The sequence below is a fragment of the Epargyreus clarus genome, unplaced genomic scaffold, assembly GCF_041222505.1.
Source record: "Epargyreus clarus isolate Ecla_fem2 unplaced genomic scaffold, WU_Ecla_fem_2.2 ptg000024l, whole genome shotgun sequence".
NCBI lineage: Eukaryota > Metazoa > Arthropoda > Insecta > Lepidoptera > Hesperiidae > Epargyreus > Epargyreus clarus.
Genome location: NW_027332231.1, coordinates 687,251 through 700,083, shown reverse-complemented (window position 1 = coordinate 700,083; position 12,833 = coordinate 687,251).

Here is a 12,833-nt window from a genome sequence, read left to right as displayed (position 1 = left end):
GTTTGTAATATAATTTCCCTAAGTGCGTAAGTAGTCACTGACAAAAGCTAGTAAGATATAACTTCAAAAACAAATTAGCCAGTACCCAGCCCAGTACTTCAAGTACAGACGTTAGAGCAAGCATCAGACGCCGGCGTTAATTCACGCTTAATATTTCATTTGCAGCATGCTTCGCGCCGCTTCCGTAGCAATTACTCGTATAGTAATAAAATTTAGAGTACAGTCGCTCATTGAAACTGTTACTGTTTGTGATTATACAACATCAGCATAAACACTTCTCAAACAAATTAAGAGCATTTATACTCAAAATCTATTATTGCATATTTGTTAATTTTTTCAGAATGAATTAGTGTTGGATCCTATATGGATTCCCATTATATAAACAATTGTCATTAACCTGCTATGAAACAGTTAGGATTGACTACAGTCTTCGAAAAATACAAATTACATTTTCTAATTACAAGTCCACATTATACAGATAGCTACTTACCATATTTTTGACTAGTTACGCTTACCGTTACGTCATAGCAAAATATTTCTAAAGGCGACTGTACTTACAACAGAGCGAAATAATCCATTTATATTATTAATTCAACAGTTTTCATGTGCCCCCGGGGGGTAATTCGCGGAATTAAGAGCGTCGACCGATCCGCAGTTAAATTTTGTTTTATGGACGGCTTAAAGAAATATGGCGGAATGATTAAAAAATTCAAAGGATTGGTGAAAAGGTTAATTAAGTTGTTGGTTAATTATTTATCCTAGGCTATCTGATTTTAGATTTTTTATCTTTGTAGCTGTTGAGATAAATGAATAAATAACGTTTTCTACTTTAAGAGCCACTGTGTGGTGTGTCGTACATACTACATATAGGCCTCGCACGTCTACTTAACAACATATTGCACTGGTCGTAAGAAGCGGCATAAAAAACTTTAGTGCAATTTATAAAAGGTTTATAAAAGGTAACAAGGATTGAACAGACACTTGTAAATTAAACCAAAGCAGCACCAGCGCCCTAACGTGCTGTCCAAAGCACAAAAGTGCGTGACATTTACCTAATAGCAATAACCCATCCGACGCACGATCGCGCCCAACGCCTAACATTGCTTAACTTTGTAAATCAGATAACATATGGACACAAGCCGCGGGCCTATATATACATCAAATCAATAATGATCTGTAACCCATTACTCTCTCATTGTTGGGCTTGGGACTCCTCTCAGAACAAGAAAGTTGTAGAGCATAGTTCACCACACATTATGGATTTTCCTTCACAGAACAGGCATATAAATTTTCCCTATAAAAACATCAAAGTAAGGTACACTTCGTTCTCCCCTCATTTATCTCTTGAAGGGTTAAGAAAACAATCTAAGATGAAACTAATTTGGAAACTCAGTCCATTAAAATGTTCCATATCCACCATATTGTCACATCATCCATTTATTTCCATACGCACCGTTACACGAAACAATATGTTATATCACAAACCATTACTAATTTCCCTCTGAAGAAACATTTTTGTACACTACAAAGTTATGTTTGCATGTGCAATGGAATTAAATCCACCCGAATAAGGTTTGGATTTATTTCGAAGGTACTTTAAACATTGTCGCGTTGATCTATGAGTTACGTAGTCACGATTTGGATGCTTGTCTTACGAAGAACGATAAGCTGGTAGCGATTTCAAGCGAGTAAATAAGGTAATTCATTTAGGACATTTATTACAGCCTTAAAAACTAAAGATATGATTCTTACTTTATTAAATTATTAATTAATGTTTTTTGTTACATAATAAGCTAAAATTTAGACATGTTAATTACCTCGTTTTAGTAGATAATGAATATAGTAGACCTTGTCCTGTAGAGCATTACAGTGAGGAATATTTTACTAGTTTTTCTATTTTATTTATTGTTTTTTCACTCTTCAGTGTTACAAAGACGACAAAGTGAAATTTTCAGTTGACTCAGACTCACGCGAACTTACGGTACTCAAGCGACTTTTAATTTCCATACCCTTTGGCTAAACCCTGCATAGCTTCCTCTCAGCTGCGGGGGCAACGGAGAGGATATGTCGGACTCCTACCCGCTAAAACCCCACGGTGTTCCTCTCGTTACGGTAATAGCACTCGTCCGCGATAATCGCTGCATCTAACCGCGTACAGTAGAACAACAACCCAAACTTTTGAGAAGCGAAAATTGAGTATGGGTACATTTGCCGTAATTAATATCGACTGTGAAGTGACATAATGAGGTTTTGTTTCTATTTTAATTGGACCGTGCTCCCGTGCTGTCATATGGATTCTTTATCTATGACTAATTGCTATATTTGGATATTTTATTTTAAATATTACGAAGGATATATTTTGAGCGATGATGTTCCAGTTATATCCTTCGGTTGGTGGAGCGTCATTAATTTTCTTACGTGAAGTTATAAACGATGTATGAAAAACATGAGACAATGTTTAGCGTATATATTTTCAGGAGCGTTAATTTTTTGTATGATAAGTAAACGAGTCTTCAGGCCTAATGACGGTGTCTAATAATTCTAATGGTCATTATAATGAACTCGTAATAGAATCTGATTTCTGGCTGAGGTCGACCTTTTCATTTGCCTCCTTTAGGCCTTATTTGAGACGTGCCAGTTGCATTTGACCTTGGCAAATAAATAATGGTGCCACAATAATCGAACCATTACCTTCTACCATTTTAAACCATACGACAAACATAAACATTTTTCGCTAGTCTTAAACGAAAGTAGTTTATCCCTAGCAACTGATACTCTTGTATCCTAAGGTCTAAATTGGAACGCCTCATGCACTAACGAACTTTACCTCAAACAAGAATACAGAAGTACAGCGTTGATACTATCAATTAAAAATACGTACAATAAATGGTAGTGATGTGCTAAGATTCTACGCCATGTTATAATTTTGAATTCTGTACAATAAATAAAACAAATCTCATAAATTCATCACTTTAACTGTTTAAAGTGTTCCTTTCACTTCAGTTTCATGTAATATCCAAACAATTTACAAATCCATAACTCTAATTAAAACAATTAAAACTAAAATGAAACTGCGAACAGCGCCAAATGTCACGACTAGTTTTAATTGCGAGTAGAGATACAACGATGAAAAACGCAGCAATTTTGCAAAAACGACACGCGGAACTTTTCGTGGATGCCGACAAGAGTAAAAAGTATTAAAAGTACGCACAAGGCGGCTGAAACGCGGCGTTACGATTATATTATATGAATACCATATTTTGTTTTATATATTTATTTACTTGGTTTCCGACGATTTCGTTTCAATGGACATTTTATTGCATACATTTTTTTTTATATTTTTAAGTAGTTGTGAGTTCGTAAAAAGTTCACCACCAGGATACCATATAGGCGTAAAAAGCAAATAAACCCATTTTCATGAATGTCAGTACATTATAACATTAACACCAGAACACTTCACCTAACATTCACTTATTTTAAAAGTTATAATAAGATTTGACTTTGCCGATAAAAAAACCTGAAGATTTATTTATGCCCTAAAATGAAAATTGTATTTTATTTATATACAACTGTAAATAAAATACGGTAAACAAAACGCGGCGTTTATATGTCGCAGTGCGTACCGCTGTCCGGTCGCGCGGCCGCTCATCAGTCACCGCGTCGCGCGACATTACCCGCGCGCGCTGCTCGCCTCAGATTAGCGTGATTAAAAAAATATTACCGATCTACACAGAGTATATTTGATATGCTACCGTTTTTGTGAATTTTGACAGTTATTTGCGTGTATATGGAAGGTTCTTCGTTAACATCGTTCTTATGTTACTGTTGAGGGATTCAAAATGTAATATAATTTATAAACAAAATGAAAGTGTATGTTCTTTAAGAAATCGATAAATAACATTTGACTTTAAAAGTTACGTTTGTAGTGTTATTTTTTAAAATCAATATTTATCTATTTTTATATACAAGCGGTACCATAGTATTTTATCTACTTGTTTAAGAGCGTACATTGCGGATCATGTGTTGTAATAACATTTAAATGACATTGACAAGACACTAAAACAAAAATACATACATGTTACTCACTCAGCCTTGAATTCATTAGGAATATTTTGACTACAAAATAATTAATCATTTCGAGATTGTCATGTGAAATATGAATAACCTATTTATAATTTGTCACTAATTACACGCATGTAAAGGATAACACACATTATACTGTCCGAAGCGAAAATTTACACACTTTGTTCATAATTAGCAAATGTTAATGTTGAAGGTGGTATAACCCTTTGTGGTTCGACTCCGGCGGCACCACCGCCACACCTATTTCTACCTAATAACAGCAGTGTTAGGCGCTGCTATGTTCCGTTTTGAAGGGCGTGGTAAGGGAGACAGACTTTTCGGAGGCGTTTCAGCTTCAGGTAGGAATATTTAATCCTGTCTGGGGTTGATTACAGAAGTATCCACTTACCATCAGGTGGGCTGTATGCTCGTCTGCTACTCCTATATTATAAAAAAAATAACACTAGATATTTTTATAATATAAGAGCAGCCCATCTAGGCATGCAGTCCACCTGAGGGTAAGTGGCAACTGGCGCCCATGTATAATGTAATAAACCCCAGATAGGATTAAATATTCCTACCTGGCCGACCGCCACAGATGCGCCGCTACCCCTGAGGACTAAGCTGGAATGCCTCGGAAAAGTATGTCTTCCTTACCAAAATACAGCAGCGTTAATGCTGCTGTTATGAAGCACAAATTAGTGTTGCGGTGATGCTGCCGAATTGGGAAATGAAACATAATTGGAGCTTACCAAAAGCTGGTCACAAAATGCTGTTGGCAACTCTTATGGCTCTTTTCATAAATTTAGCTGTAGACAACTAAGTATTTATATCCAAGAGATGGAGCACTATCTTCCCAGAAAGTTATTCATTCGGCAATATGCATCCATTACTAGGAGAGGCTCATGTCCACTGCTGGATTTATTAAGATTGACGGATAGATAACGCATGATTGAAGTAAGCACAGTGCCAATTACAAATTTACGAGTAGATTAGTGTCATTACATAAAATTCGGCATTTTGAGTATACGCGATGTAGCGTAGGTCATCCTTTACTGGGCGTGTCAAATACAGAAGCTTTTAATAATAGTCATATTTTTCACAGCAGTTTATCAATTTACAAATATTTTTCAGTCGAGCTGTGCGTTTTACAATTGAGATAGATGCTGACTTTTATACAGAACAGGAAACATAAATCTTTCAAACAGAAATTCGATAAACAACCGACATTCTGTATTTTGCAATGCATTCAGATTTTTTCCAACCCCATCAGTATTTTGAGTTTAAATAAACAAGGACAAAGATATAGACAGGGCCATTTATTTTAATTTAAATTTGGCGCCGCTTTTGACAAGTGTCACAGATGATTAATGCTGCGTTCGGTTTAACGGTTTTCGACTATCCGCAAATTTGTAAAATATCGACCTTTGCCAACGTAATTATGAGACGTCAAACTAGAACAATTTGACATTTCATAATTTACGTCTTTTTTTTACAAACATTTATTTGGCAAAGAAGCTAAATAGTGTTAGTATTTTTTCCATAAATATTTTCGAGACAGATTTCCAAAAAATCTCAAATGCTTACTTTGTAAAACTAAATGGAAGCTTAAACAATGTGTTAGTAAATATCAGTAAATCAATAGATTTGGTACCTTAGGGCGATTTAAATCATCAATCCGTCATATCCGGGATCGCGGGCAGCGCGCCAACATGGCGGCCGGAAATTGTCATTGCCACGTAATAAGTGGAGAGGAAAATGCTTTTCGTTCATTTTCCTGTATTCGCATTTTCTTCTGTTATAGTGATTTCAATTGCCTACTTTTCTTTCGTAGACATACGCGTCGAATTGTGAATCTTTGCTTTGGAAGTGAGTCAGTAATTTACCTCTGGAGATTATTGTTTTTTTAAAACTACTCAAATTATTTTTTTAAACGATTAAGTATACTAATAAGCAACTATTTTTTTACAAATTGTTAGCTGCTTACTCATTTACGAGAATGAAGTACTTGTAAGTACTTGTAATTCCAAAAAAATCCTTCATTAAAATTTCTCGATCTTTTGTGTTCTATGTACTTAATTATATGGTGAAGTACCCACTAATTTCTTATAATTCTTTACAAAATTCTTTTCACATACAAATGTTTTCATTAATCATAATTAGTTTGTAACCTTGCTGACCAAAAAATTATGACTTCCAGGTAACTAGTATACGTGAGTTAGTTGTATGTTTCACCATTGAAGAATAATAGTAAGTACTGCAACGATTATGTTGCGAGTACGAAATGTTCACAAAAAGATCTGCCTCTTAAATGTTAATTTGATCTGTTTAAGAATACTTAAAGCGAACGTATTTAAAGACAACATTAAAATTCTCCTGAACGTACGAAATAATCACTGTACGATATTTTGCCCCAAATTGCCTATATATAAAAACATCGTCGCTCGTCACTTAATCGCTTGTTATGAGACTAATTATAGCTTGTAAACGCTTATTCAAATTTTCATCCACCACCAATCCAGAGCACATTTTACGCGAACATACGTACATCAAAACAAAAGCATTTTTCCTTAACCTCGATTCTAACAATGAAAGTTAATCTAAACGACTTCCAGTTAAATCGATGAAGTTATCGCTACTTCTCGGTAACGGCAACTTAGCTCGGAATACTTAAGAAAATTCTCGAAATGTGCAAGCATTAACAATGAATATTGTAGGAATGACCATGTTAAATTCTAAGGTCTGTGGCACGCTAAAGATGAAATGATTAAAATTATTAACGCGCTACGAATTTCTAAGGAAACGCAAATAAATAAGAAATAATAAGTTGTCACGGAGGTCAAGTTAGTTGGTTATTTCATGGTTTGTCTGTTATGTTAATGTCTATACGAACTATATCCGTTAATTTCAACAAAATTTTCGGGCATTTTTATAAACTTTAAATTAAACTAGTTTGGTTGAGAATTTGTCAGTCATTTTATCACATTTCAAGACAGCAGCGGAGAATTTTTGAACGGATTCGAATCTACGTTAAATAATAATTAGAGTACAAGTTTATGAAAAATGTAATAAACACAATATTAAGTCACTGGTAAGTATTATTACCTTACCGCATTCTTAGAGCTTTAATCTTAAAACAGCGAAGTTATCGTTAAGAAACTAACAAATTTAGGTATCTAAATTTAACAAAAATATATCCAAAGGTAAAATAATTTCACCAACATATAATAAATTTAAAATGTATATGACTTTTATTTTGCGGCAATACAATTAATAAAGGCACAATAACTACAAATATATTTGTTTTGCAAAGTGAACATCATACTTCAATACGCTGAAATTCTATCACGGTAGCATTACAATTCACGTTTGAATAAATATTTAATAACAAATCATTTTCACAGAACTATTCACAAGGAATGTAATACTTTATCCTGAAGGCTATGAAGTAATAAAATCCACTACAATAATTGCTCACGCCAACTTAGCTGGAAATGAACAATTTACTGCTTTGCCGAAGGTTCATAGATTTATACGAATTGTTAAAAGATTGGAATCGTCGAGATCGCTAACTAAACCCCGAAATTCATTTTGACAACAAAAGTTTTGAAGCAAAGATTTAGTTATTCGATATAAATTCTCAAATAGGTATCAAAATATCTACGTATCTTGAACCAAATGTGAAATCAAAATAAAATGATACCGACATAATAATGGAAACATGGTTCAATCTTAGAATTACCAAGTTACACCTATTTCTAGCGTGAAGCAGTTCTTGGAAATTTATATATGAGGCGACCATCTTGTCGACCTCAAGAGAGGCATCGAATCTGTCAGTCGGCTTCTCTACTCTATATGGTAAGTAGGTTACAGATGTCCATGGGCGGCAGTGACCATTACTATCAGGTGAACCGCATGCTCGTCTGAATGACAAAACCTAAGGACAATCGTGAATGTCCTGAAGACTAAGTTGGATTGCCTCGGGTTAGTATCACTTCTTTACCACACCATTCAAACCAGAACACAGAGCTTGACACTACTGCTACAAAGCAGGTATAATTCTGACAGTTGTAACTCTGGAGTCGAACCACAAAACATTCTAGCACTCAGTTTATTTATAAAACCTAACTAAAGTCTTTAAGAAGCTACCTATCACCCAAGTTGAGAGCCTAATGACATTCTAAAGTTTGAACTAGCAAACAGCGGAGGTCCAAACGATCATTTGAATTCAATTCATTAATTCACCGAACACCTAAAGAGTTCTTCGGGCGGCAATAAAAATGCTAAGTTGGGAAGTTTAGTAAACGACCGAACGCCTGTAGGGGCTTCTTCGTAGCGTTAGGTACTGGCGCTATCCAAAACTAGTAAGTAGTTAGGAAATAGTAGGTAAAGTACCAACTTTACCTACCGATTAAACGAAGCTGATGACTATAATCTACCAATATTATAGTCATCTTTTTTTAAGATTGAGATAGCAAACGAGTAATGCAGTCCACCTGATGTTAAGCCATGATGATGTCAATAAATGTCTGTAATCAACTCCAAACGTCAAGGCCACAGATGCGTTGTCACCGTTGAGGCCTAAATTCATCATTGTGATGTTAGACTGGCAGTGAATCAGAACGCGTAACAATGCTGCAATTAGGCAGAAAAAGGTGTGGTGTCTCCGCAGTCGAGCAGCAAGCAACGCATTTGTGACCTCAGGTAGGACTCTTAGCTTATTTGGGGTTGAATGAGCGGCAATAGCTAACCATCAGATGGACTTCGTGCTAAATTTCCACTTCATCAATTAAAAAAATAGTTCAACGAACTAATAAAAAGCCAAATGATACATAGTACCAAATTGACTGTTGAGCTAAAGGCACGTGCACACTCACGCCGTGGAAATTGAACTGCAATGAAGACATAACGCGCAGTCCGAGTGGAATAGTTAAGAAACTCGATTTCGCCGCTACCCCCGACGAGACTTGCCTCGCCCGTTTACTTGTTGTGTACACTTGAGGCCGTAAAAACTATTTATAATTTAAAATAAATTTAAATATTTATTTATCTGTATGAATTTTGGCTATGTGTACTTTTGTTTATTTTAGGAATGTATGATATAGAACTTTTATAAAGCGCAATTACATAAATAGTCGAGACTTCTACCCTATTAGAAATGCACAGAAACAACAGACAATTCATGAAAACTTTGAAGTTCAATCAAATAACATATACTTTATAAATAAGGGGCTTGCATTCCACCTTATGATAAATGATCACTTTATATAGAATACTGTGACCAACTTTATAACAGGGCTAAAATCGATTACAGATGCGTTGGGAGTCCTGAGGACTTAGGTAATCACCTTATTTGGTCGATATTATTAACGATACGGATCTTACAAGACTAATATAATTAACTGGAAATCCGTTATTTAGGTAGTTAACCGTTAACGTGAGGCACCTCCGTATACCGATAGTACAAGCTATTCTGATACAATTTATCAAACGAGTACCCTTCACCCGTCCCGCGGTGTACCCACTCGAAACCGTCAAGTAATATCTGTAGTTGGCTAACTATTGTACGTAGTGGCGAGTGATCATCGCACTCAACTCCATGTAGCGAGTTTCAATGGGAATTCGAGTTACATATTACTTACTGTATAATACGTCTTGATCAAAACATTAATTTAAGTTTCATATGGAAGTTTATGGGGCAGTGGTATTAGTTTAGGCCTTTTTAGCAATTGAACGGTTAAAATATAAAATAAGCCTGTCTTTTTATGTGTGATGTAATCATCTATATTGTCCCATGAAAAGTTTCTTGACAGATGTTTTTGGGTGGGGTTGTGTTCCAATTCAGTGGTAGTATAAGGAAATAGAGAATTAGTCGAAAAACAAAAAACTGCTGCTTAACAGCCTATGAATGTCACACCACAATTTGGAATAGTTCAATGACCCTTCATGATATATTAAAATCTGTCAAGCTGCTTGGATCATAAGGTGTGCCTAAAAATGGCAAACAAATTACTCACATTCGGTTAAAATGTAATTTCTTATAATTTGTAAGTAACCCCGCAAAATTATATCTATTTAACATATTACATGAATATAGATACATGAGTTTGTGTAAAATAAATAAAATAAAAATATATGGAAAATCAATGATGCAAATTTAAGTTTGCTAAACGCTTTCTACACTCACAGCCCCACACTAGGATTCCCTGTGTCGTGGATGCCATGGACACACACATAGACAAATACACAAACACCCAGACCCAGAAGCAGAAGCAGAATCTAAATTCATCATTTAGATATCTGGCCGGGGATCTAACCCGGGACCCTTTGCCCGTCAGACTGGTATGGTGACCGCTCCGCCACGCGGGTCGTCACCGTTTGAACCGAGAAAGAGCTTCATGCTCCTTTAATAAAAAAAACTTTAAATGTATTTATGGTGTTACTACAAAACTATACTAAAACTAAACTATATCGCGTGTTTAATTTCGCGTACTTTGCCATAACCGAAACTTAGTCACCGAAAAACCAATAAATCCTTAAAATTCAGACTCAGAGCCCAAACTAAGGAGTGGCCTAAGTGTTTCAATTATGTAATCTAATAATTCATGGCATGACGCATGGGGTACTAAAAATAATCTGACATTACACCGTAATGGTCTCCTAACACGCTCTATTAAACATGGGATTATTATGTCACGATGATTGCACCGATCTACCGTTTGGTTGTAGGTACCGTAGATAATGGTTTGGTTCGTTTAAGATTCAAAATCTAAATATTATATTCACAGTTGATGCATAACGGAACTTCTTCAACGTCAATAGATTACCAGAGTTTCGCAGAGGAGTTTATGGATAAGTAATGGCGAAAGAAACTACTTCGCAACAATCCGCTGCCAATATTTATGATGATACATATTTTAAACGATACTATATGTACCATCCTACCTCACAAGTGATGTGTGCAGATGCAAGAAGTAAAAATATACACCACCATATTTATTCAAAGTAGATTCATAACGAAACACCTTAAACGTCAATAACTTACCAGACTTTCGCAGAGGTGTTTTGTTATGGATAAGAAATAGCGAAGAAACACACGTATTTTCCATAATAGTTTCGTATACTCTAAATGGACATGAAACCAAATCTGCTTTTAACAAGATTATACACTCCAATTTGAAGAAAGAAATAAGCGTATTTGTCAGCGATTTTAAAGAAAGTGATAATTCGTTTCTAAAAGCACACGAGCGTGCCTGCGATTCGAACCTCGGACCCTCGATCGAGAGACCGAGTTTCAATCATTAGGCTATCACTGGCCTTCCTATCTGTAGTGTATTAGTAAGTACGCTCATAATTAGACACTAAACATAGATACGAGTACTAATACGAGTACTGGTATGGCGTGCGGTATTGGTACGCATCTGGCGACATCGAGTAGCTGTCAGTTGGTCTGGTACGTCACTCTTAGTGTGGACGCCGTGCGGGTAGGACGGTAGTGGATCGATTTGCATTATATTTGTACTAACCGAACCAGTACACTATCAGCTACAGTATACTAAGCCACTTCAATCTCAATCATCAACCCTTTACTGTCCCACTGCTGGGCACGGGTCTCTTCTCATAATGAGAAGGATTAGGCCATAGTCCACCGCGCTGGCCAACTGCGAATTGGTAGACTCCACATACCTTTTGAAAACGTTTTTGTTTTTTTTAGGATTTCTCAGGTACGCAGGTTTCCACTAAGCCACTTAATAGCTATACAAGCTTAGATATAATGATGGCTATTACCCGAAATTGCTCATTATCGCTGCCTATCCCACTTATAGAAAATAATCATTTACCATTACATACTACAGTACGCTTGTATGACTCTCTCTGTATTAATAGTAAATTTAACTTCTGGAGTAGTAAAGGTTGGCAAAAGCAGGTTTAGGTTCTAATTTTATTATCTTATTAATTATTGTTTGTGGTACAGAAAAATATAAAGAAATGTGAGAATTCTTCATATCTCAAAAGTTGGTATTTAAGGGTAGTAGAATCCTTTTGAATGGGGCAGCACCGCCATTCAGACAGCAGTGATTACTCACCATCAAATTAAACTAGATATTAATTTGTTTCTTCAATGCTCGATCTTTGTGCGACAATTACTTTGAGTACTTGGCGAGGGCACCCCTTAAGCCTTATTCTAAATAAAAAGTTCTTAGTATAGGAAAGTACAATTTAAGTTGTAAACTTAGAAATAACATTTTCAATCATTTTCTATCACTTAATGTAGCTTTGGCATTTTAATGATGTGAAAGTTGGGTGCTATCACGCGATGAATCAGCATTTTCAGCAATAAATTTTGCAATAACTTCATTTTTGGCAAACGCTCATACCGTTATTAATATAAATATTCTTATATTTCGTATTTTTGTTATTAGTCATTACAATATACTACTGAACTTAACGTTAAAATTGGATGGCTGCTATTTATACCTATAACCAACTTTGAACATGGTATATTTCCCCCAAAAATTCGAAAATATGTTGAAGATTCCCCTCGAATTCAAACAAAAACGTAGTATTTGTTATTCAGGCAAACAATAATAACTAAAAACTAAACAATAATAATTACTGCAGGAGGACAAGTCTTTAACTACCTACACATAAGATTCCTACTCTATTTTTAGTTACAAAAATCTATGCGACACGAACAAAAATCAGATGTTACTACCTACTACATCTGTTTAAAAACATAAGTATTATGAGCCCATAAAATGTTTACGATA